The sequence below is a fragment of the Schistocerca gregaria genome, chromosome 2 (assembly GCF_023897955.1).
Source record: "Schistocerca gregaria isolate iqSchGreg1 chromosome 2, iqSchGreg1.2, whole genome shotgun sequence".
Taxonomy (NCBI): domain Eukaryota; kingdom Metazoa; phylum Arthropoda; class Insecta; order Orthoptera; family Acrididae; genus Schistocerca; species Schistocerca gregaria.
Window position 1 is genome coordinate 714,869,581 of NC_064921.1, and position 24,299 is coordinate 714,893,879.

The window sequence follows — 24,299 nt, forward strand, 5'->3', positions numbered from 1 at the left end:
TGTCCAGCCTTTTTGATACCTTTGCAATCGCTTCTTTTGTTGTTTGTGGTTTTGTGACTGCTTGTGCAGCCACTGCAGCCCAGGTTTTGGTTGGTTGCTGTATTAATCTGTTGTTTTTCTTTTCTAATTCCTCGAGTCGCCCCTCGAGCTTTGCACTTGCAATGGCCCAGGCGGCAAGCTCGTTTTTGATAGCCAGGACAGCAGCCAGGCTGATTTTACCATTTTTTACACTAGAATCCAAGATCTGACTGATTTTAGTGTATCTATTTAGAGTGTTTTGCTCTTTTTGTTCCGCTTCCTCCTGTGAGGTGGGAACAGTCGCTGTCGACTCCCTCGAGATCGCACTAGAGTCACTCGTCTCTAAGTCAGCGATATTGATAGACAAGTGAAGAAAAGATGGGAGCCCGTTTCTTGCCCCGGACCGGCTCCTCTGGCATGGGGGGGGAGGGGGGGGGGGGCGTTTGATATGGCAAAAATCTGATACCAGTAAATTACATAGGTCGATTGCTGTAGAAGAGCCGACAGTAATCTTGCATGCAACGGAAAACAAAGGTTGTCTTTGCAGAACGTGTGAAACGTGAGTGGAGACGAAGCTCAATCGTGGAGCAGTCTACCTTCATCTCATTAGCGACAACGTCAACCAAAGAGTCGGATACAAGAATGAGCGTAGTTAAGAGTTTCTCACTATTAGTTACGTTCACACTTCAACAGAGTTGTGACAAGGCGAGTGCAAAGAGCTCAGGAAAGCCAGTATGAAGCGAACTTGAAGTAGTCTTGAAGAAATGGATACTAAATTTTGCAGGCCAGAATGGAGCTACGAGCGTTCTGAGTTACTGAATACCGGTGCACTATGGGAGCAAGAGCATTTGACAGTAAAATGAGGCGATATCGGTGTAGCACACGACATTTATTATCCCGCATACGCAGACGTGACGTTATCTCGGAAATGGAATCCGAAAACAGGTTTAAAAAAAGTCGTGCTTCCGCCCGGGATCGAACCGGGGACCTTCTGCGTGTAAAGCAGACGTGATAACCGCTACACCACGGAAACGACGGTTTTGGCGATATACTACCTGGAAAACCGTAGCTCCAACAGATTTTTCCTGCGTAAGCAAGGGCATCGGCTACTGAGCTCCGTCCGATTGTAGAAGTTGCTATAGTAAAAGACAACGATAAAAACAATGAAACCGCAACAGCCAGGGAGAACGCTGGGTGAGCAGCAGCTCTGCACGGTGATACCAAGAACGGAGGCGTTAGTCATGTGCATCGAGAAGGCTCGTTGGTCTAAGGGTACACAGTCCGGCTTTCGCCGCCGTGCAGTGCGGACGTGTTGTTGTTTCCGCCTGCGGAGCGCGCGCGCTCGCTGTTGTTTACATTTCAGCGGCCGTCACTTACGTGTCGCTTACGTGCACTAGAGCCATGGCCAATCGTTTTCGAAAATCAACTTTACGATTCAACTTCTGCAACGAATACGCACGACCAAAGGCCTTGGTAGTGGAACGCTTCCTACGCGACGTTGCTAAGATCCCAGCTTCCGACATCTTGGGCATCCATTTGTCCATATTAAGCAGTACTGTGTACGTGAAAGTTGTCAACGACGCGGTGTGTGAAAGAATACTTCGTGACACCAACCATGGATTACGCTTTTGCCACGCCGACGGCAATGTCGGAGCGGTCACTGTCGACCATGCCGGCTTAGGAATGCGCACCATACGAGTTTTCGAACTCCCGTTCGAGCTACCGGCGGAAGACGTTATCGCGGCTTTCCGCCCCTATGGCACTGTACATGGCCACACTGCCGAACGCTGGGCGCAATTCCAAACGTACCCCGTTCTTAACGGTGTACGGCAGATCACCATCGACCTCCATCGCCACGTGCCATCTTACCTGCACATTAGCGGGTGCCGAGCGGTTGTCATATACGACGGCCAACCCAAGACCTGTTCCGAGTGCGGAAAAGAAGGCCACCTCAGATCTGAGTGTCTTCAGCGACGGATCACCCAATTGCCAGGCGCTACCGTGGCACCTACGGCTCCGACGACGATTTTACCGATCACCTACGCATCGGCACTCTCTTCTCCTCCCACCGGCCGCCGCTCATCGGACCACGTACCGGTGACCCTTCCAGCTGCTATGGATACCGCTGGGGACGACACGTCGTGCTCAAAGCCAGACGCTACTCCGGCGCCACTACCAACAGCGACGACTACCGACACCCACCCGCCTCTACATATGGACACCCCTTCATTTGACGTTCCCGCGACGGCCTTCCTCTCAGAGCGACGCGACTCCCTTCCGTCTTCCGACACAGAGGGACGAACCCGCAAACAACGTTCACCTAAGAGGCGCAAGAGGAGGCGTCGTATGGTCTCGGAACGAGACGGATCACCTCCCCCTCATGCTCCAGAGGCCGTCCGACAAGACGAGGCCTCAGAGAACCTACACAACGATACGAATGACGACAACATGACGCCGACTGTGGATGTTTCGATGCCAACTCTACTGGCTCGCTCAGGTGCTCCTGAAACAATGGACTCCACCGATGCGACTGCCGCCGAGACGTCCTCCGCCCCTACGACCGAAGTGGAACGTACGACCATCACAACGACAGCGCCCTCAATGGTGTGGAGTGAGGACGTCGATGAGGACCCGGACCACACGCTGGGGACAGAGTTACCCCAGACGGAAGCATCGTTACGCCGCTGATAACGCCGTCAGGTGGCGCACGGCACGACTCGCCGTTGCCTCGCCCCTCTTCATCTTCCGCCGGTAGAGTTCCCCTTCACGGCGGGGGACGGCTCCAAACCTACCGAATAGCAACGATAAACACTAACACCATCAGCTCACCCGTGAAACTTCAACTGCTGCGAGAGATGATATGGGCGTCGGACGTCGATGTAGCACTACTACAGGAAGTACACTTGGCCACACTTCCAGACGTCGCGGGATATAACACTTATCCTTCTCCTGGTGACCACCTGGGACGCGGCGTAGCCATCTACGCCAGAGAAGGCATTCCAGTGACCGATATCACATACCTTCCATCTGCCAGAGGCATGGCCGTCACCGTCATGGGGACGCGTATCGTCAACATTTACGCTCCGTCAGGCTCCACCCACAGGCGCGACAGGGCCCTCTTCTATTCAGAAGAAATCGCTCCTTTGTTTCTTGGACGCTGCGACCATTACTTGTTTGGGGGTGATTTTAATTGTGTCTTGCACCCTAAGGATCAAGTGCCCCACTACAACATCTGTCAAGAACTGCGTCTTATCGTCCGAGATCTGTTGCTCCGCAACACTTGGGAAGTTCAGCACGGCGACGCCCCTGGACATACTTACCAGACGAGTCACTCCGCGAGCCGCCTGGACAGAATTTACGTCTCTCGGGAACTCACACCTGCAGTCCAAGGTGCAGAACTTTGGCCCCTGGCCTTTTCGGACCACTGTGCCTACATCTGCAACATTCTCTTCCCCAAGCAAGTGATCTGGCGTAGTCGTGCACCGTGGAAGCTAAACACCTCCCATCTTCATGATCCCGAATGTCTTCAACGTGTTACTGAGACATGGGCCACCTGTGAACGTCGCTTACCTAAATACTGCACGACCTTGACCTGGTGGCTGGAATGTGCCAAACCTGCCATTCGACGTACTTTGATTCAGTATGGGAAGGAAGTTGCTATGTGGCGCCGGCACACTACCGACTATTTCTACGCCATTCTCCGCGACCTGGACGCCCAACCGCCCACACCCGACACCCAGAGGGAACGTAGCAGGATTAAGGCCCAAATTGTAACTTTGACACGCCGTCGACTGCAGGGGGCTATGGTGCAAACCCGATATCAAGATTCGGCGGAACGGGAACATCCGACCATGCATCATATCGCCTCCGATAGGAAACATCGGCGACAACAACTCATCACCGAGATCACAACCTGTCGCGGCCAGCACGTCACTTGCCAGGCCGAAATCGTCAGTGCCTTTGTCGACCACTACCGCACAATGTACCAGGAGGAGACTACCGACAACCACGCTGAGGAGTCTGTGTTACCACACGTAACTCGCACCCTCACCAGCGACGAAGCGGATGAGCTGATGGAGCCCATTACGCGTGACGAAATCCACGATGCAATCAAAAAAGGTGCTCTGAATACGTCACCTGGTGTCGACGGATAGCCGATAGAATTTTATCGCGCTTTCTTCACACTAATGGCGTCACGGTGGACAACGATGTTTCATGAACTGCTGCCGATGGGGAACGCCGTACCGCCGTCCTTCGTCACGGGAATTATTATACCCATCCACAAACCGACACCAGGTGTGACGACAGCACATTACCGTCCCCTGACTCTGCTTAACACAGACTGTAAAATTTTTACACGCCTCCTGGCAACGCGATGCCGCAAGGTCCTGCCTAGCATTCTATCCCCGGAACAGACAACTCCGGGCGGCTCAGTTAATATACAAACGGCCACAGGAGAATGTCGCGATTTAATTGCACTGGCAGCGGCGTGCAGACTCCGCGCCGCAGTGGTTGCCATTGATTTTGACAGCGCATTCGACAAAGTGCGGCATCCTTTTCTGTTCTCCGTGATGAACCGCATGGGTTTTCCACCAGCCTTTATCAACGTAATCCGGCGCCTGTACGGCACCGCCGAATCGCTGACTCAGGTTAATGGCCGTGTGGCGGGACCAGTGGCGATCCGACGTTCCGTACGGCAAGGCTGCCCACTTTCGACCCTACTCTATGCCATCAGCCTGGAGCCACTCATCGGGAGTCTGACGAGCCACCTTCCTGGTCTCACTTTGCGACAGCACAATTTTCGATGTCGTGCATATGCGGACGACCTCCTTCTCTTGATCCGCTCACGGAGTGAAACACACACGGTACTTGATTTGATATCAACGTACGGCACTGCAGCGGGCAGTAACATGAATGTGACTAAATTCGCGGCGATGCCCATTGGACGCGGCCTCTCACACGACGACTTAGCACCTCTCCCGTGTGTACAGAAACTACGATACCTTGGTATCATTTTCACCTCGACCGTGCGCCGTTCCGCTGCCATCAATTTTTGGCGTGCGCTCCAAATCATCCGCACGACGGTGCGACAAAATCTTCTCCGACGACTCGATTCTTTACAACGTGTCCAATACCTCAATCAACATGTGGCGTCCAGAATGGTCCACATTGCACAGGTCCTCCCGCTACCATCAACTATTGGACGCAGCCTCCAGGCTGCCTTCGGATACTTCCTTACGGCCGGTACGCTCTTTAAGGTACGCTACGACGCGCTCACCCTTCCCCCGCGAGCGGGTGGCCTCGGTCTTGTCAATGTGCGACTCCGCGCGGCGTCCTTGTACATGTCCACCATGCATAAGCAGTGGCACGGCGGCACCTCCCTTACGCGCAGCTTGCTGGAAATTCTTGTGCCCTCGACCATAACACCACCAGTACCAGTCGGACACATCAAGCACCATCTGACGCACATTTCTGATTCCATCGTCGACTTCAGTTATGCTCACACACACTTACCGACCACGCGTTCTCCTCGACCTAAAGATTTTTACACCCCACTCCTTCGTTCCATATCCAGCAACAATATCGAACTGCGACATCCGTCCACACGGTGGCCCACGGTTTAACGTCACATCCACCAGCCTTTTCTTCCCTCCAACGTCCGGGCAACATGGTACCAGGTCGCAAATGAAAAATTCGCCACAAATCATCGTCTTCACGCCATCGGACTAAAGGACTCTCCACGCTGCTCCATGTGCCACCTCATGGATGACGATGTCCATCAACTGACTTGTGCTGCCACCAGTGACGTCTGGAAACTTGCCCGACAGTTCGTTGCCTGTTACCTCCGTGTTCCGCCGGACTCGATTGACCCATGGACTTTTATCCATCCTGAGAATACTTATTTCCCCGCCACCAAAAATCATGCGATTGTATGGGTGAAGGGATGGACCATCACCTATATGTATAATGATGGCGACAAATCACGCCTTGATTTCTGGCAGTACTTACAAACAGCCCACAGTGAAGTCGAACAGCGACCGCGCTACCGCGCCTTCTTCGCTCATTACCTACATGCGATCTTTACGTCACCCCCGCTCAGTTGGATGGTACCACACACCGACAGCACTCCCGCCCCGCCTGCTACCATCTGACCCCTCGCGCTGCTTTCTACATTGTAACCCATAGTGGAGTAGGCGCATGGACACGTGCCTCTTTTCTTTTATGCGCTACACCAGATAAACACTGGTCTTTTCCTCACTCCACTGTAAATTGCATTACACCTCTTAGCTTCCATCAGTATTATTAGTTTTTTTTTGCTACACCTTGTTCATACTAAAAAACTTGCTCACCTTGTACGAGTATCATGTGTTATTTTCGCCGGAAGGATGGCATTTTTCTTGTATTTAAGTTTGTACCAATAAAGATCTTTTGTTCATTTACCCTGTTCCTGGTGAAAAAAAACATAATAAAAATAATCAAATAAAACAAACATAAATAACAAAGCTCGTAAAAAAAAGGTATGATTCCTGCTTCGGGTGCAGGAGGTCCCGGGTTCAAATCCCGGACGAGCCCTTGCGTTTTGTGCAAACGTGTGGCGACTACCGGCATGCCGGCGGCTGTTCCGCGCATTTCCTGCCCTCCAGGTAAGCACAAAAACCAAGTAGCCGGTTCTGAAAGAGTTTCACGTATCATTTGAGCCATCTGCAGCCTGGTGGTTGGACGTTTGAAATTGATTTAAATGTTCACAGTAGAGATTGTAGCAAGTGTCTTGTTGAGTGCGACGAAAAAGTGATTACGCCCGGAATCGAAACGGAGACCTTCTGCCTGTTAGGCAGACGTGATAACCGCTACACCACGGAAACTGCTAAGCTCTGAGATCCACATGTGACACAACTTGCAGGACGATCACAACTTTGGCGTAAAAATCACTTTGCGGAAACGCACAATGCAGGTATTTCGCATTCGTACGCAACAATCGACAGCACCCTTGCCTGTCTGAATGCCACCACGAATAAGAGCCCAAGAAGTCGTCGGACAAGCTCGCGGCCGAGTCCTCGGTAGCATCAGCTACTCTTGCTTTCCGTACGAGCTACCGTCAATTCGCGCAGTCGCTATTGCATATGATGTCACCAAAAGCAATCACTTCGTTAGCGGCAAGGAGCCCGGGCCCAGCGGTAGCTCTACATGGAGGCACCAGCAGCCCCGACAGGCCGCCGCTGGCGCGCCGGCGCCCGGACCCGCGACCCCTAATGACGTTGCAGTCGATGTATTTCTTAATATCGCTTTTGGAAGAAGCAAGCCAGGTGTAAATCACACAGTATTTTACTGATGATCTGGAAACGCAAATTTAGAACAAGTAGAACATTATATAAAATTTGTTGTGTGGTCGAGCGGAACCCACCCTTCGCTCTTCCCAGATTATCGTTGCTGCACGGAATGATTGTTAAAGCACCGACGGCTTCAGAGTTCGTCTTCTCCAACGTTTGCTTTTGCAGTACATTCCGCAATCTTTTCGTTATGAGTCGTCTGTTTCGGTTTCCCGATGTAGTTTTGCTCACACCTCCCGACTTCTCTTAACCCCGAGCCACCACTAGCAGAAAATTCCGCACTGCAGTCCGGTCAATCTGCAGAGCTCGATAAGAGCATCGCGGTCGTTCCTGAGCTAATGAAACGGCCGTGTCTGTAGTTGTTCCCAGATGTCTCCCACAGAAACGGCCTCCCGGACGCCTGCATTACAGGAGTACGCCCCTACTCCCAGCCATACAATTGCATTTGAAAGCAGAATAACATGAGCTACAGAGCAACTCCGACTTTTGTGTCTGACCTACTTTTAATGATACTGTGGTCGGTTTAGTTACTACTATCGCTGCTGGACGAAGCAGACCAGTTGAAAGCCACACGGTATTCTTGTAACGAACAGGTAATGGAAATTTAGGTAAAACGATATCAAAAAAAGTTGCGTGGTGGAGCGACACATACAGTTGGCTCTTCGTAGATGATCATTGCTGCACGGAATAATTCTTAAGGCACCGACGCCTTCAGGAGTCGTGTTTGGAAGTTTTGCTTGCAGTATATTCCGCTATCTTTTCGTTATGAGTTGGTGTTTCGGATTCCCGGTGTTCTTTTGTTTAGTGCATTTGCCTTCCCTTGATGCTAAGAAAGCACATGACGAAAGTGAAACACCACCGTCTGTTCATCTGCAGAGCGCGATGAAATTATTCACTCTACATTCATTGCCTTTAATATTCTTTCCATCAGTGGTGGGCGCTGCCTTCAGAAAGCGCTTTTCTTTCTGATTTACATGAAAGTTTGTGTTCCTCGGAGCTGGACTGCTTGGGATTACCTTCACTGCCACCGGCAAGTGGCTCGTTGGTCTAGGGGTATGATTCCTGCTTTGGGTGCAGGAGGTCCCGGGTTCAAATCCCGGACGAGCCCTACCGTTTTGACCGTGCTGAAGAGTAGGTGGAGCTCACCCACGTTTGTAGCTCTGCAATGAAGAACAGATGCGTGCCGCAGCACGCTGTGTGTGGCCCTACGGTCATGAAGGGACCGTTTGATATGGCAAGAATCTGATACCAGTAAATTACATAGGTCGATTTCTGTAGAAGAGCCGACAGTAATCTTGCATGCAACGGAAAACAAAGGTTGTCTTTGCAGAACGTGTGCACCGTGAGTGGAGACGAAGCTCAATCGTGGAGCAGTCTACCTTCATCTGATTAGCGACAACGTCAACCAAAGAGTGGGATACAAGACTGAGCGTAGTTAAGAGTTTCTCACTATTAGTTACGTTCACACTTCAACAGAGTTGTGACAAGGCGAGTGCAAAGAGATCAGGAAAGCCAGTATGAAGCGAACTTGAAGTAGTCTTGAAGAAATGGATACTAAATTTTGCAGGCCAGAATGGAGCTACGAGCGTTCTGAGTTACTGAATACCGGTGCACTATGGGAGCAAGAGCATTTGACAGTAAAATGAGGCGATATCGGTGTAGCACACGACATTTATTATCCCGCACACGCAGACGTGACGTTATCTCGGAAATGGAATCCGAAAACGGGTTTAAAAAAAGTCGTGCTTCCGCCCGGGATCGAACCGGGGACCTTCTGCGTGTAAAGCAGACGTGATAACCGCTACACCACGGAAACGACGGTTTTGCCGTTGTACTACCTGGAAAACCGTAGCTCCAACAGATTTTTCCTGCGTAAGCAAGGGCATCGGCTACGAGCTCCGTCCGATTGTAGAAGTTGCTATAGTAAAAGACAACGATAAAAACAATCAAACCGCAACAGCCAGGGAGAACGCTGGGTGAGCAGCAGCTCTGCACGGTGATACCAAGAACGGAGGCGATAGTCATGTGCATCGAGAAGGCTCGTTGGTCTAGGGGTATGATTCCTGCTTCGGGTGCAGGAGGTCCCGGGTTCAAATCCCGGACGAGCCCTTGCGTTTTGTGCAAACGTGTGGCGACTACCGGCATGCCGGCGGCTGTTCCGCGCATTTCCTGCCCTCCAGGTAAGCACAAAAACCAAGTAGCCGGTTCTGAAAGAGTTTCACGTATCATTTGAGCCATCTGCAGCCTGGTGGTTGGACGTTTGAAATTGATTTAAATGTTCACAGTAGAGATTGTGGCAAGCGTCTTGTTGAGTGCGACGAAAAAGTGATTACGCCCGGAATCGAAACGGAGACCTTCTGCCTGTTAGGCAGACGTGATAACCGCTACACCACGGAAACTGCTAAGCTCTGAGATCCACATGTGACACAACTTGCAGGACGATCACAACTTTGGCGTAAAAATCACTTTGCGGAAACGCACAATGCAGGTATTTCGCATTCGTACGCAACAATCGACAGCACCCTTGCCTGTCTGAATGCCACCACGAATAAGAGCCCAAGAAGTCGTCGGACAAGCTCGCGGCCGAGTCCTCGGTAGCATCAGCTACTCTTGCTTTCCGTACGAGCTACCGTCAATTCGCGCAGTCGCTATTGCATATGATGTCACCAAAAGCAATCACTTCGTTAGCGGCAAGGAGCCCGGGCCCAGCGGTAGCGGTGGTTGGACGTTTGAAATTGATTTAAATGTTCACAGTAGAGATTGTGGCAAGTGTCTTGTTGAGTGCGACGAAAAAGTGATTACGCCCGGAATCGAAACGGAGACCTTCTGCCTGTTAGGCAGACGTGATAACCGCTACACCACGGAAACTGCTAAGCTCTGAGATCCACATGTGACACAACTTGCAGGACGATCACAACTTTGGCGTAAAAATCACTTTGCGGAAACGCACAATGCAGGTATTTCGCATTCGTACGCAACAATCGACAGCACCCTTGCCTGTCTGAATGCCACCACGAATAAGAGCCCAAGAAGTCGTCGGACAAGCTCGCGGCCGAGTCCTCGGTAGCATCAGCTACTCTTGCTTTCCGTACGAGCTACCGTCAATTCGCGCAGTCGCTATTGCATATGATGTCACCAAAAGCAATCACTTCGTTAGCGGCAAGGAGCCCGGGCCCAGCGGTAGCGGTGGTTGGACGTTTGAAATTGATTTAAATGTTCACAGTAGAGATTGTGGCAAGTGTCTTGTTGAGTGCGACGAAAAAGTGATTACGCCCGGAATCGAAACGGAGACCTTCTGCCTGTTAGGCAGACGTGATAACCGCTACACCACGGAAACTGCTAAGCTCTGAGATCCACATGTGACACAACTTGCAGGACGATCACAACTTTGGCGTAAAAATCACTTTGCGGAAACGCACAATGCAGGTATTTCGCATTCGTACGCAACAATCGACAGCACCCTTGCCTGTCTGAATGCCACCACGAATAAGAGCCCAAGAAGTCGTCGGACAAGCTCGCGGCCGAGTCCTCGGTAGCATCAGCTACTCTTGCTTTCCGTACGAGCTACCGTCAATTCGCGCAGTCGCTATTGCATATGATGTCACCAAAAGCAATCACTTCGTTAGCGGCAAGGAGCCCGGGCCCAGCGGTAGCGGTGGTTGGACGTTTGAAATTGATTTAAATGTTCACAGTAGAGATTGTGGCAAGTGTCTTGTTGAGTGCGACGAAAAAGTGATTACGCCCGGAATCGAAACGGAGACCTTCTGCCTGTTAGGCAGACGTGATAACCGCTACACCACGGAAACTGCTAAGCTCTGAGATCCACATGTGACACAACTTGCAGGACGATCACAACTTTGGCGTAAAAATCACTTTGCGGAAACGCACAATGCAGGTATTTCGCATTCGTACGCAACAATCGACAGCACCCTTGCCTGTCTGAATGCCACCACGAATAAGAGCCCAAGAAGTCGTCGGACAAGCTCGCGGCCGAGTCCTCGGTAGCATCAGCTACTCTTGCTTTCCGTACGAGCTACCGTCAATTCGCGCAGTCGCTATTGCATATGATGTCACCAAAAGCAATCACTTCGTTAGCGGCAAGGAGCCCGGGCCCAGCGGTAGCTCTACATGGAGGCACCAGCAGCCCCGACAGGCCGCCGCTGGCGCGCCGGCGCCCGGACCCGCGACCCCTAATGACGTTGCAGTCGATGTATTTCTTAATATCGCTTTTGGAAGAAGCAAGCCAGGTGTAAATCACACAGTATTTTACTGATGATCTGGAAACGCAAATTTAGAACAAGTAGAACATTATATAAAATTTGTTGTGTGGTCGAGCGGAACCCACCCTTCGCACTTCCCAGATTATCGTTGCTGCACGGAATGATTGTTAAAGCACCGACGGCTTCAGAGTTCGTCTTCTCCAACGTTTGCTTTTGCAGTACATTGCGCAATCTTTTCGTTATGAGTCGTCTGTTTCGGTTTCCCGATGTAGTTTTGCTCACACCTCGCGACTTCTCTTAACCCCGAGCCACCACTAGCAGAAAATTCCGCACTGCAGTCCGGTCAATCTGCAGAGCTCGATAAGAGCATCGCGGTCGTTCCTGAGCTAATGAAACGGCCGTGTCTGTAGTTGTTCCCAGATGTCTCCCACAGAAACGGCCTCCCGGACGCCTGCATTACAGGAGTACGCCCCTACTCCCAGCCATACAATTGCATTTGAAAGCAGAATAACATGAGCTACAGAGCAACTCCGACTTTTGTGTCTGACCTACTTTTAATGATACTGTGGTCGGTTTAGTTACTACTATCGCTGCTGGACGAAGCAGACCAGTTGAAAGCCACACGGTATTCTTGTAACGAACAGGTAATGGAAATTTAGGTAAAACGATATCAAAAAAAGTTGCGTGGTGGAGCGACACATACAGTTGGCTCTTCGTAGATGATCATTGCTGCACGGAATAATTCTTAAGGCACCGACGCCTTCAGGAGTCGTGTTTGGAAGTTTTGCTTGCAGTATATTCCGCTATCTTTTCGTTATGAGTTGGTGTTTCGGATTCCCGGTGTTCTTTTGTTTAGTGCATTTGCCTTCCCTTGATGCTAAGAAAGCACATGACGAAAGTGAAACACCACCGTCTGTTCATCTGCAGAGCGCGATGAAATTATTCACTCTACATTCATTGCCTTTAATATTCTTTCCATCAGTGGTGGGCGCTGCCTTCAGAAAGCGCTTTTCTTTCTGATTTACATGAAAGTTTGTGTTCCTCGGAGCTGGACTGCTTGGGATTACCTTCACTGCCACCGGCAAGTGGCTCGTTGGTCTAGGGGTATGATTCCTGCTTTGGGTGCAGGAGGTCCCGGGTTCAAATCCCGGACGAGCCCTACCGTTTTGACCGTGCTGAAGAGTAGGTGGAGCTCACCCACGTTTGTAGCTCTGCAATGAAGAACAGATGCGTGCCGCAGCACGCTGTGTGTGGCCCTACGGTCATGAAGGGACCGTTTGATATGGCAAGAATCTGATACCAGTAAATTACATAGGTCGATTTCTGTAGAAGAGCCGACAGTAATCTTGCATGCAACGGAAAACAAAGGTTGTCTTTGCAGAACGTGTGCACCGTGAGTGGAGACGAAGCTCAATCGTGGAGCAGTCTACCTTCATCTGATTAGCGACAACGTCAACCAAAGAGTGGGATACAAGACTGAGCGTAGTTAAGAGTTTCTCACTATTAGTTACGTTCACACTTCAACAGAGTTGTGACAAGGCGAGTGCAAAGAGATCAGGAAAGCCAGTATGAAGCGAACTTGAAGTAGTCTTGAAGAAATGGATACTAAATTTTGCAGGCCAGAATGGAGCTACGAGCGTTCTGAGTTACTGAATACCGGTGCACTATGGGAGCAAGAGCATTTGACAGTAAAATGAGGCGATATCGGTGTAGCACACGACATTTATTATCCCGCACACGCAGACGTGACGTTATCTCGGAAATGGAATCCGAAAACGGGTTTAAAAAAAGTCGTGCTTCCGCCCGGGATCGAACCGGGGACCTTCTGCGTGTAAAGCAGACGTGATAACCGCTACACCACGGAAACGACGGTTTTGCCGTTGTACTACCTGGAAAACCGTAGCTCCAACAGATTTTTCCTGCGTAAGCAAGGGCATCGGCTACGAGCTCCGTCCGATTGTAGAAGTTGCTATAGTAAAAGACAACGATAAAAACAATCAAACCGCAACAGCCAGGGAGAACGCTGGGTGAGCAGCAGCTCTGCACGGTGATACCAAGAACGGAGGCGATAGTCATGTGCATCGAGAAGGCTCGTTGGTCTAGGGGTATGATTCCTGCTTCGGGTGCAGGAGGTCCCGGGTTCAAATCCCGGACGAGCCCTTGCGTTTTGTGCAAACGTGTGGCGACTACCGGCATGCCGGCGGCTGTTCCGCGCATTTCCTGCCCTCCAGGTAAGCACAAAAACCAAGTAGCCGGTTCTGAAAGAGTTTCACGTATCATTTGAGCCATCTGCAGCCTGGTGGTTGGACGTTTGAAATTGATTTAAATGTTCACAGTAGAGATTGTAGCAAGTGTCTTGTTGAGTGCGACGAAAAAGTGATTACGCCCGGAATCGAAACGGAGACCTTCTGCCTGTTAGGCAGACGTGATAACCGCTACACCACGGAAACTGCTAAGCTCTGAGATCCACATGTGACACAACTTGCAGGACGATCACAACTTTGGCGTAAAAATCACTTTGCGGAAACGCACAATGCAGGTATTTTTTTTTTTTTTTTTTTTAAAAAAAAAAAAAAACCTTTATTCATCATTAATAATAATAATTATACAATATTAACCCACTTCCTTAATAGCATTAGTGGGTCGTAATATTAATACATTTATTATTGTTTCATGCAGCATGCTACAAAATATGATGTGCTACAGGTTACTACAACAATGGGCATTATACTATATATCCCTACTACTTAAGAAACTATTACTATCACTAATTTCTAATTTCTACACCTGCAGCGTCACATATGTGCCAGTAGAATATATAAACCTACTTTGCAAGCCTTGCTCTTCGGGCTAACCCCAAAGAGCTTGCCCCCGGCACTGGGCTGGCCAAGATGTTAACTCGCTGCAGTTCCATAACCTAACATAATATCCTATTCTAAGTCCTACAGAGCTAACTTATCCTAAGTCAAATCTGGTGCATCTCTAAGTCGGTGAGATTAACCCCTCCTCCCCCTAATCCTGCGCGCGGCGGATCCCAACTGTGATGTGAAGTCGGCCAGTCCGCGCGCTGGCGGTATGGGAAAAGGGATCTAGACAATATCGGTGTTCATTTTCAAATTCTTAGTTAATCTCCCTCAGATATTCATTTAACACTTTCCGAGATACCTCGTTGGCCAGAGTATTAATCATCTGAAAAGTGTCTTCACGTCTGAGGAGTTGATACGTGTCATGGTTTGGTAGTCCGTCTCGAAGTGTAGTCGCTACATCATTGAAGAGAGGGCACTCGTAAATCACATGATCCGGAGTGCCTTCCGGCGCGCCACAGTCACACGCTGGCGTAGCCCTCTTCCCAAACCGACATAAGTATGTCGGGTAGGGTCCATGACCAGTGAGAAAATGGATCAGTCCCCGTGTTGGCTGAAAATACTTCATTTCTAAGCGCTCCCTCACGTTCGGCAAGAACTGAAAGGTTCTGCGACCGGTTTCTTCTGTCTCCCAGGACCCCTGCCAAAGTTCTTCCCCCCTTCTTCTAATCCCCCTTTTGTCCTCTACCCTCACACCCATGATTTCTTCTATTTTCCCCTGGTTCCCTTTTTTTGCCCAATACCAGGCTGCTTGCTCCCTAATCTTGATGTCAAGTGGGCAGAGCCCCATTATGACTAATAGGGCCCCTCCTGGAGATGTTCTATAAGCGCCCACAGATCTTAGAACCATGCTTCTCTGAACCCTTCTCACTGCCATGGCGGGCACAACCCTCGTGAGTCTGTGCGCCCAGACCCCGGAGCCGTAACCCACTACTGAAGTTAGGATGCTATTGTGATAGAGTTTAATGAGATGTGGAGGTAGGTGAAATCTTTTATGTCCTATGGAAATGAGGTTGTTTAATATTTGCAGAGCTTTTTGGGTTACAGTTTCAATGTGTTTTCCGAAGTTCCATTTCTCATCAATGATGACTCCTAGGTAACGTGTGTCTCGTCTTCGCAGTACCGGTGTGCCGTCAATTCTGACCGTAGGGTTCCTGATTAGTTGTCCTTTAAGTAGTAAGTATGTCGATTTGCTTGGTGATATGGTCATTTTCGTGGTGTGGCACCACTGTAGGAGTCTGTCTAACGCTCTCTCTATTTTAGGTTCTATGTCCTCTCGGCTACGGCCACCGACCATCAGGAGGAGGTCATCAGCGTAGGCTATCACCTCTAGCACATCCTCACTTCGTTGCAGGCTGTCTAGTAATGGCTCCATGTGGATGTCCCAAAAGAGCGGCCCTAGGACCGATCCTTGGGGACATCCTTTCGTGACAGCTTTCCCTACCCTTTCGCTAGGGGATGATAGCCAGACCTCCCGATCCTCACAGTAGCTCCTCAGGCAGCCATATAGCGGCCCTGGACACTCCTTCTCCCGCAAGCAGGAGAAGAGCGAGGGCCACCACAGGCTGTCGAAGGCGCCACTGATGTCCACCATGATGCCCACCACGTATTTGTGCGGGGTTGAGCCACAGACCTCGGCCGCCAGGGCGATTGCATCAGATGCCGACCGCCCCGGCCTGAAACCGAATTGCCTACTGCTCATCCCGCACAATACTCTATGTGCTGCCAGTCTGTCAGCCAGCAGTTTTTCCAAGATTTTTCCAAACAAATCTAACAGGCAGATCGGCCTGTACGACTTTACTTCTGCAGGATCCTTGTCCGGTCCCTTCTTAATGATGACGACGTTCCCAGTTTTCCACCTTCTTGGGAACTGTTGTTGCCTCAGGCACTCATTATAGAGGTGGGTAAGCGGGGCAACCAGCTGGGGTGTCAGGAATTGCACCACCTCCGCCACAATGCCGTCTGGCCCAGGAGCTTTGCCTCTTTTAAGTTGCTTTATGTGGGTCGCCACCTCCTCTTCTGAGAAGGGGTAGACCGCCGTGTCATTATTATATATTTCACGGTCTTGTTCTCGCAATTGCCGTTGTCCCTCTGTCTCCCCATCCGCATTGTCATCAGGCAGCAGGGACCGGAGGAGGACCCCAGCAGTCTCCTGCCAGGACTCCGTCATCCTGTCCCCGTGCCTGACTGTAGATAGCTCCATAGGAGAGCGGATTTTCTCCCTGACTAATTTATAGGGGAGTCCCCATGGATCCAGAGCTAGCTGGCTGAGCACATAGTGTTCCCAGCTTCGCCTTCTGACTTCACGTAGTTCACTCTGGAACCTCTGTTTTGCCTCCCTGTACTGCAATTGCCACCTTTGTCTCTCCTGCCAGACGACACTGCGCTGGTAGTGCCTCCTTAGCCTCCTGACAGATTGGCGTAGATCTTCCAATTCAGGCGACCACGGTGACGGAGAAGCCGCCATGGCCTTCCTCCTGATCGGTACAGCAGCCCTCACCGCCCTGGTTACTGCAGTTACTAGTTCATCTGCTCTGTTGTCTACGTTTATGTCTTGTTGTATGTCATCTTCCGGTAATGGAGGAATGTCGCACTCCCTCGCCAGGCGTTCCCAGTCAGCTTTCCTGTAGTTAAATTGTATTTCCCATCCCATGGCCCAGCGGCACTCTCTCTCTCCTACTGTGAAAGTTATTAAGTTATGGTCGCTAGTGGTGGCGTTTCCTACTACTTTCCAATTTTGAATGATGTTTGTTACATTTGGTGTCACGAGAGTGACATCAATATTTGTACCCTGCCCTCCTCCTGCCGTGTAGGTAGGAGGATTACCAGGCCTGTTGGCCACCACGAGTTGCGACGCCATAATGTATTCTTCCACCTTTTCTCCATTTGCGTCTCTTGTGCCACTGAACCATAGGGGGGACTTGGCATTAATATCAGCTGTTATTACAATTTTCCTTCCCCGCAACGCCGTGGTCACCCTCATCAGGTGGTCTAGGTGTATTTCAATGTCATCTCCATACTGGAAATACATATTAATGATGGTGATGATTCCTGCTGGAGATTGGAGCTCCACGACGTTGCAATGGGGAGTTGTAAACTGAGAGAGTGTGGTTACTCTCACGAGTTTGTTTGTAATTATAATTGCCGCCCTTGGGTCTTCTCCTCTGCTTATTACTTGCCATGTGGCGGCAGCAAATGCGACTTTCCCAGCTTGGGAGTACGGCTCCTGCAGACAGAGCACATCCAATCTCCTCTCCTCCACCTCCCTTCGGAGTTCCTGCATCACAAGTCGACTATTATGAGTGTTTAGTTGTCCTATGTTTATTTTGGTCATTATGGAAAGTAGGTGTGTACTCGGTCATGTGGCCAGGTCTTAGTCCAGTCGAACGCAATTCGTCCGTTCGCCAAAACTGCCTGTTCGTAGATGTCATTTAGGTCGAATTTCTCGCCCCTTCTTTCAAACACCTTTCTTAACAAGTCTCGCAGGGCTCCAAAGTCAGTGGGGAGATTCACTGATTTTAGTTGAATTCTGTCCACAGCCTCCATCACCGAGAAGGTTATCTTTCGTCCCTCTTCGTGTCCTACACGAACCACATGTCTCAGGGCAGTGGTCAGGGTAGCCGGCTGCTCAAGTCTTGCTAGTTGCATGGTGTACTCCAAGTTGGGGTACACTCTTACAGGGTCCACAGGTGGTAGTCTAACTACTGGAGTACCCTGTGTGGGAGAACTTGTACTGGAGCTACTGGTTATCAAGTTTTCCTGTATCGGTTGAATGACCTTTTTCTGCTCCTTTCTGGAAACTGCCACAGCCACAGGATGCCCTTGCCGTTTCTGGTGTTCTGTCGGCTCTGCTCCCCGGCTTTCGGAGGAGGGAGCTGCAGCTATGGGGGGATCTGTCTGTATTGCCATATTTATCATATAGATCTCAGTCTGTGTGGCTCTATTTTCAGTTTTCTTGGTGCTCGTAAGCGACCTTAAGAACAACTTAAACTTGTTAGCCCTCATAGCATCCCTCCTCCTTTTGCTCGGGGACTTATGTTTCGGCATCCTGTTCAGTATGCCGGGCTCACCCATAATCAATCCTGGAAATCAGTCTTTGTTCAAGCATCCTGTATGTTGGGCAGTTTCGACCTGTGGCTCCGCATGATTTCTTGCCTCGGTTCCTGCATGGTATGCAGATTGCTGCTGCCTTGCAGTCTTTACGGTTGTGACCGTTCTCTCCACATTTTGTGCAGGCCGACTCCCTGGTGCACAGCCTGAGAATGTGGTCCAAGTCGCCACAGTTGTGGCAACGAGGTACCACGACATAGTCCCTGGTGTTGATGGCATGGAAGCCAACATATATTTTGCCCATTGTCGTAATGCTTTTCCACATCCGCGCTGTAACCTCAGCGACGTGATGTACCACATCTCGACCCCGTGGACCTGTCTTGAATCTGAGTTTAAAGCAGTCTTTGAACTCTTCTTCACTCAGATGCTCAAAGTTTTGTTTCCTGATTGTGTCGCATAACTCTTCATTGGTCATTACAGTTGGAACGTCGTACAGAATCACGAGAGGGTTCCTTTTCCTTGGAGGCTCACACTTAATTACTGAATTTAATTTGTGGTTGTTCAATATTTTTTCTTTATCCTCTTCGGATGCGACTTCCACTATTACTGAATTCTTGCTGGGTTTGATTCTTTTGATCTTTATTTTCTCTTTTACAGGGTCCACAGTAGTCGTGAATAGCTCCTGGATTCTTTTGACACTTGTGTCTTGGCCCGGCAGGGTCCTCAAGAAAACTGCCGTATCTGGCCTCTTAGTCACTTTATCTATGGTATCTCTAGTCGTTTTGGGCTTCGTGGGAGCTTGCGCTGCCACGGCAGCCCAGGTTTTAACTGGTTGTTTCCTCAATCGATTGTTTTCCTTCTCTAATTCTTCCACCCTTCCTTCCAACTTTGCGTGGGCAATGGCCCATGCAGCCAGTTCATTTTTAATTGTTGAGAGTCCTGCTTGACTTATCTTCCCGTTTTTAATGTTTTGCTCCATGAGCAACGTGATTCGTGCTAATCTCTGCGTCACAGTTTCATTTTCGGCCTGTCCCGACTCATCCTGAGGAGAGGGATCAGGCGGCGCAAAAGAAGCCCGTTGAGGCGCACTCGAGTCACTCGTATCGGTTGTCGCCATGATTATACGAGTGATAAAAGAAAGATGGGAGCCCGTCTCTTGCCCCGGACCGGCTCCTCTGGCATGGGGGGGGACTTCTTGCAGCTCGCCCACCGACCTCGCCCCAAGGTCAAGGGCACTCCCAAGCTGCCGGGTTCAGCGCGCCGTCGCCAGCGCACTGGTCCCCATCGATGGCTCCGTCATCGGCGATTTCACGCGACGCTCCTCGGCAACTGCACCCCGCACTCCGGAGAGGCGGATGCACCTCTCGCCCTTCGCCGCCTACTAGCCCGAGTTTCCACCTTACGGCCAAGGACCCACTCCTACTCAGGTGGCGGGCCGGTCCCCCAGACGTTCGGCGGTCTGGACCCAGTTAACCTGGCCCAGGCGATGTCACCACCTCCTGGGTTTGGCAGAACACGCCCCGGTTACCCAGGGGCGCGGCGAGGCACCCTTGCCGACTCGCGCCGCGATCCCACGCCGACAAACGAAGTCGCCGGCATGCAGAGCTCCTGTTGGTCTGGGCCCTGCGAACAGGAAGGGACAGATGTTCGTCCCTTGACACAGCTCCCCCTGTGCCACGCACCCTTCGCTTTCGCATCGGGTTGGGTCGCAGCTCTCCCTTTTGTCGCAAGGCAAAATGCCGAGCTTAACGTCTGGCACCACGGGAAGGCGGAAAGAGCCACTTGGGAAGGAGAGGTTGTAAGAGACACATCACTTCCCCTGTGAGGAGTGCCGCGGCACGCCCGTCTGGAAGCGATACGCCCCAGTGCGAGCCTCCGTGCCTTACGGCGCGCCGGCTACGGGTGGGCCCGCGCCGAACGCGCCGTCGAGCGACCGACCTCACGCCAGAACACAATGCAGGTATTTCGCATTCGTACGCAACAATCGACAGCACCCTTGCCTGTCTGAATGCCACCACGAATAAGAGCCCAAGAAGTCGTCGGACAAGCTCGCGGCCGAGTCCTCGGTAGCATCAGCTACTCTTGCTTTCCGTACGAGCTACCGTCAATTCGCGCAGTCGCTATTGCATATGATGTCACCAAAAGCAATCACTTCGTTAGCGGCAAGGAGCCCGGGCCCAGCGGTAGCTCTACATGGAGGCACCAGCAGCCCCGACAGGCCGCCGCTGGCGCGCCGGCGCCCGGACCCGCGACCCCTAATGACGTTGCAGTCGATGTATTTCTTAATATCGCTTTTGGAAGAAGCAAGCCAGGTGTAAATCACACAGTATTTTACTGATGATCTGGAAACGCAAATTTAGAACAAGTAGAACATTATATAAAATTTGTTGTGTGGTCGAGCGGAACCCACCCTTCGCTCTTCCCAGATTATCGTTGCTGCACGGAATGATTGTTAAAGCACCGACGGCTTCAGAGTTCGTCTTCTCCAACGTTTGCTTTTGCAGTACATTCCGCAATCTTTTCGTTATGAGTCGTCTGTTTCGGTTTCCCGATGTAGTTTTGCTCACACCTCCCGACTTCTCTTAACCCCGAGCCACCACTAGCAGAAAATTCCGCACTGCAGTCCGGTCAATCTGCAGAGCTCGATAAGAGCATCGCGGTCGTTCCTGAGCTAATGAAACGGCCGTGTCTGTAGTTGTTCCCAGATGTCTCCCACAGAAACGGCCTCCCGGACGCCTGCATTACAGGAGTACGCCCCTACTCCCAGCCATACAATTGCATTTGAAAGCAGAATAACATGAGCTACAGAGCAACTCCGACTTTTGTGTCTGACCTACTTTTAATGATACTGTGGTCGGTTTAGTTACTACTATCGCTGCTGGACGAAGCAGACCAGTTGAAAGCCACACGGTATTCTTGTAACGAACAGGTAATGGAAATTTAGGTAAAACGATATCAAAAAAAGTTGCGTGGTGGAGCGACACATACAGTTGGCTCTTCGTAGATGATCATTGCTGCACGGAATAATTCTTAAGGCACCGACGCCTTCAGGAGTCGTGTTTGGAAGTTTTGCTTGCAGTATATTCCGCTATCTTTTCGTTATGAGTTGGTGTTTCGGATTCCCGGTGTTCTTTTGTTTAGTGCATTTGCCTTCCCTTGATGCTAAGAAAGCACATGACGAAAGTGAAACACCACCGTCTGTTCATCTGCAGAGCGCGATGAAATTATTCACTCTACATTCATTGCCTTTAATATTCTTTCCATCAGTGGTGGGCGCTGCCTTCAGAAAGCGCTTTTCTTTCTGATTTACATGAAAGTTTGTGTTCCTCGGAGCTGGACTGCTTGGGATTACCTTCACTGCCACCGGCAAGTGGCTCGTTGGTCTAGGGGTATGATTCCTGCTTTGGGTGCAGGAGGTCCCGGGTTCAAATCCCGGACGAGCCCTACCGTTTTGACCGTGCTGAAGAGTAGGTGGAGCTCACCCACGTTTGTAGCTCTGCAATGAAGAACAGATGCGTGCCGCAGCACGCTGTGTGTGGCCCTACGGTCATGAAGGGACCGTTTGATATGGCAAGAATCTGATACCAGTAAATTACATAGGTCGATTTCTGTAGAAGAGCCGACAGTAATCTTGCATGCAACGGAAAACAAAGGTTGTCTTTGCAGAACGTGTGCACCGTGAGTGGAGACGAAGCTCAATCGTGGAGCAGTCTACCTTCATCTGATTAGCGACAACGTCAACCAAAGAGTGGGATACAAGACTGAGCGTAGTTAAGAGTTTCTCACTATTAGTTACGTTCACACTTCAACAGAGTTGTGACAAGGCGAGTGCAAAGAGATCAGGAAAGCCAGTATGAAGCGAACTTGAAGTAGTCTTGAAGAAATGGATACTAAATTTTGCAGGCCAGAATGGAGCTACGAGCGTTCTGAGTTACTGAATACCGGTGCACTATGGGAGCAAGAGCATTTGACAGTAAAATGAGGCGATATCGGTGTAGCACACGACATTTATTATCCCGCACACGCAGACGTGACGTTATCTCGGAAATGGAATCCGAAAACGGGTTTAAAAAAAGTCGTGCTTCCGCCCGGGATCGAACCGGGGACCTTCTGCGTGTAAAGCAGACGTGATAACCGCTACACCACGGAAACGACGGTTTTGCCGTTGTACTACCTGGAAAACCGTAGCTCCAACAGATTTTTCCTGCGTAAGCAAGGGCATCGGCTACGAGCTCCGTCCGATTGTAGAAGTTGCTATAGTAAAAGACAACGATAAAAACAATCAAACCGCAACAGCCAGGGAGAACGCTGGGTGAGCAGCAGCTCTGCACGGTGATACCAAGAACGGAGGCGACAGTCATGTGCATCGAGAAGGCTCGTTGGTCTAGGGGTATGATTCCTGCTTCGGGTGCAGGAGGTCCCGGGTTCAAATCCCGGACGAGCCCTTGCGTTTTGTGCAAACGTGTGGCGACTACCGGCATGCCGGCGGCTGTTCCGCGCATTTCCTGCCCTCCAGGTAAGCACAAAAACCAAGTAGCCGGTTCTGAAAGAGTTTCACGTATCATTTGAGCCATCTGCAGCCTGGTGGTTGGACGTTTGAAATTGATTTAAATGTTCACAGTAGAGATTGTAGCAAGTGTCTTGTTGAGTGCGACGAAAAAGTGATTACGCCCGGAATCGAAACGGAGACCTTCTGCCTGTTAGGCAGACGTGATAACCGCTACACCACGGAAACTGCTAAGCTCTGAGATCCACATGTGACACAACTTGCAGGACGATCACAACTTTGGCGTAAAAATCACTTTGCGGAAACGCACAATGCAGGTATTTCGCATTCGTACGCAACAATCGACAGCACCCTTGCCTGTCTGAATGCCACCACGAATAAGAGCCCAAGAAGTCGTCGGACAAGCTCGCGGCCGAGTCCTCGGTAGCATCAGCTACTCTTGCTTTCCGTACGAGCTACCGTCAATTCGCGCAGTCGCTATTGCATATGATGTCACCAAAAGCAATCACTTCGTTAGCGGCAAGGAGCCCGGGCCCAGCGGTAGCTCTACATGGAGGCACCAGCAGCCCCGACAGGCCGCCGCTGGCGCGCCGGCGCCCCGACCCGCTACCCCTAATGACGTTGCAGTCGATGTATTTCTTAATATCGCTTTTGGAAGAAGCAAGCCAGGTGTAAATCACACAGTATTTTACTGATGATCTGGAAACGCAAATTTAGAACAAGTAGAACATTATATAAAATTTGTTGTGTGGTCGAGCGGAACCCACCCTTCGCTCTTCCCAGATTATCGTTGCTGCACGGAATGATTGTTAAAGCACCGACGGCTTCAGAGTTCGTCTTCTCCAACGTTTGCTTTTGCAGTACATTCCGCAATCTTTTCGTTATGAGTCGTCTGTTTCGGTTTCCCGATGTAGTTTTGCTCACACCTCCCGACTTCTCTTAACCCCGAGCCACCACTAGCAGAAAATTCCGCACTGCAGTCCGGTCAATCTGCAGAGCTCGATAAGAGCATCGCGGTCGTTCCTGAGCTAATGAAACGGCCGTGTCTGTAGTTGTTCCCAGATGTCTCCCACAGAAACGGCCTCCCGGACGCCTGCATTACAGGAGTACGCCCCTACTCCCAGCCATACAATTGCATTTGAAAGCAGAATAACATGAGCTACAGAGCAACTCCGACTTTTGTGTCTGACCTACTTTTAATGATACTGTGGTCGGTTTAGTTACTACTATCGCTGCTGGACGAAGCAGACCAGTTGAAAGCCACACGGTATTCTTGTAACGAACAGGTAATGGAAATTTAGGTAAAACGATA

The 24,299-nt window shown here is 50.6% G+C and overlaps 10 non-coding genes across 10 annotated transcripts; 6 read left to right on the top strand and 4 right to left on the bottom strand.

Moving 5' to 3' along the window:
- Positions 1 to 978: 978 nt before the first annotated feature.
- On the bottom strand, positions 979 to 1,051 carry Trnav-uac (transfer RNA valine (anticodon UAC)). Its single transcript has one exon. It is a non-coding gene; the product is annotated as a tRNA-Val (tRNA).
- A 7,331-nt stretch (positions 1,052 to 8,382) lies between these two features.
- On the top strand, positions 8,383 to 8,454 carry Trnap-ugg (transfer RNA proline (anticodon UGG)). Its single transcript has one exon. It is a non-coding gene; the product is annotated as a tRNA-Pro (tRNA).
- Positions 8,455 to 9,089: 635 nt separating this feature from the next.
- Trnav-uac (transfer RNA valine (anticodon UAC)) lies at positions 9,090 to 9,162 on the bottom strand. The gene has a single exon. It is a non-coding gene; the product is annotated as a tRNA-Val (tRNA).
- Positions 9,163 to 9,383: 221 nt separating this feature from the next.
- Positions 9,384 to 9,455, top strand: Trnap-cgg (transfer RNA proline (anticodon CGG)). Its single transcript has one exon. It is a non-coding gene; the product is annotated as a tRNA-Pro (tRNA).
- Positions 9,456 to 12,653: 3,198 nt separating this feature from the next.
- Positions 12,654 to 12,725, top strand: Trnap-ugg (transfer RNA proline (anticodon UGG)). Its single transcript has one exon. It is a non-coding gene; the product is annotated as a tRNA-Pro (tRNA).
- A 635-nt stretch (positions 12,726 to 13,360) lies between these two features.
- Positions 13,361 to 13,433, bottom strand: Trnav-uac (transfer RNA valine (anticodon UAC)). The gene has a single exon. It is a non-coding gene; the product is annotated as a tRNA-Val (tRNA).
- A 221-nt stretch (positions 13,434 to 13,654) lies between these two features.
- On the top strand, positions 13,655 to 13,726 carry Trnap-cgg (transfer RNA proline (anticodon CGG)). The gene has a single exon. It is a non-coding gene; the product is annotated as a tRNA-Pro (tRNA).
- Positions 13,727 to 21,852: 8,126 nt separating this feature from the next.
- Trnap-ugg (transfer RNA proline (anticodon UGG)) lies at positions 21,853 to 21,924 on the top strand. Its single transcript has one exon. It is a non-coding gene; the product is annotated as a tRNA-Pro (tRNA).
- A 635-nt stretch (positions 21,925 to 22,559) lies between these two features.
- Positions 22,560 to 22,632, bottom strand: Trnav-uac (transfer RNA valine (anticodon UAC)). Its single transcript has one exon. It is a non-coding gene; the product is annotated as a tRNA-Val (tRNA).
- Positions 22,633 to 22,853: 221 nt separating this feature from the next.
- Trnap-cgg (transfer RNA proline (anticodon CGG)) lies at positions 22,854 to 22,925 on the top strand. Its single transcript has one exon. It is a non-coding gene; the product is annotated as a tRNA-Pro (tRNA).
- Positions 22,926 to 24,299: the final 1,374 nt, after the last annotated feature.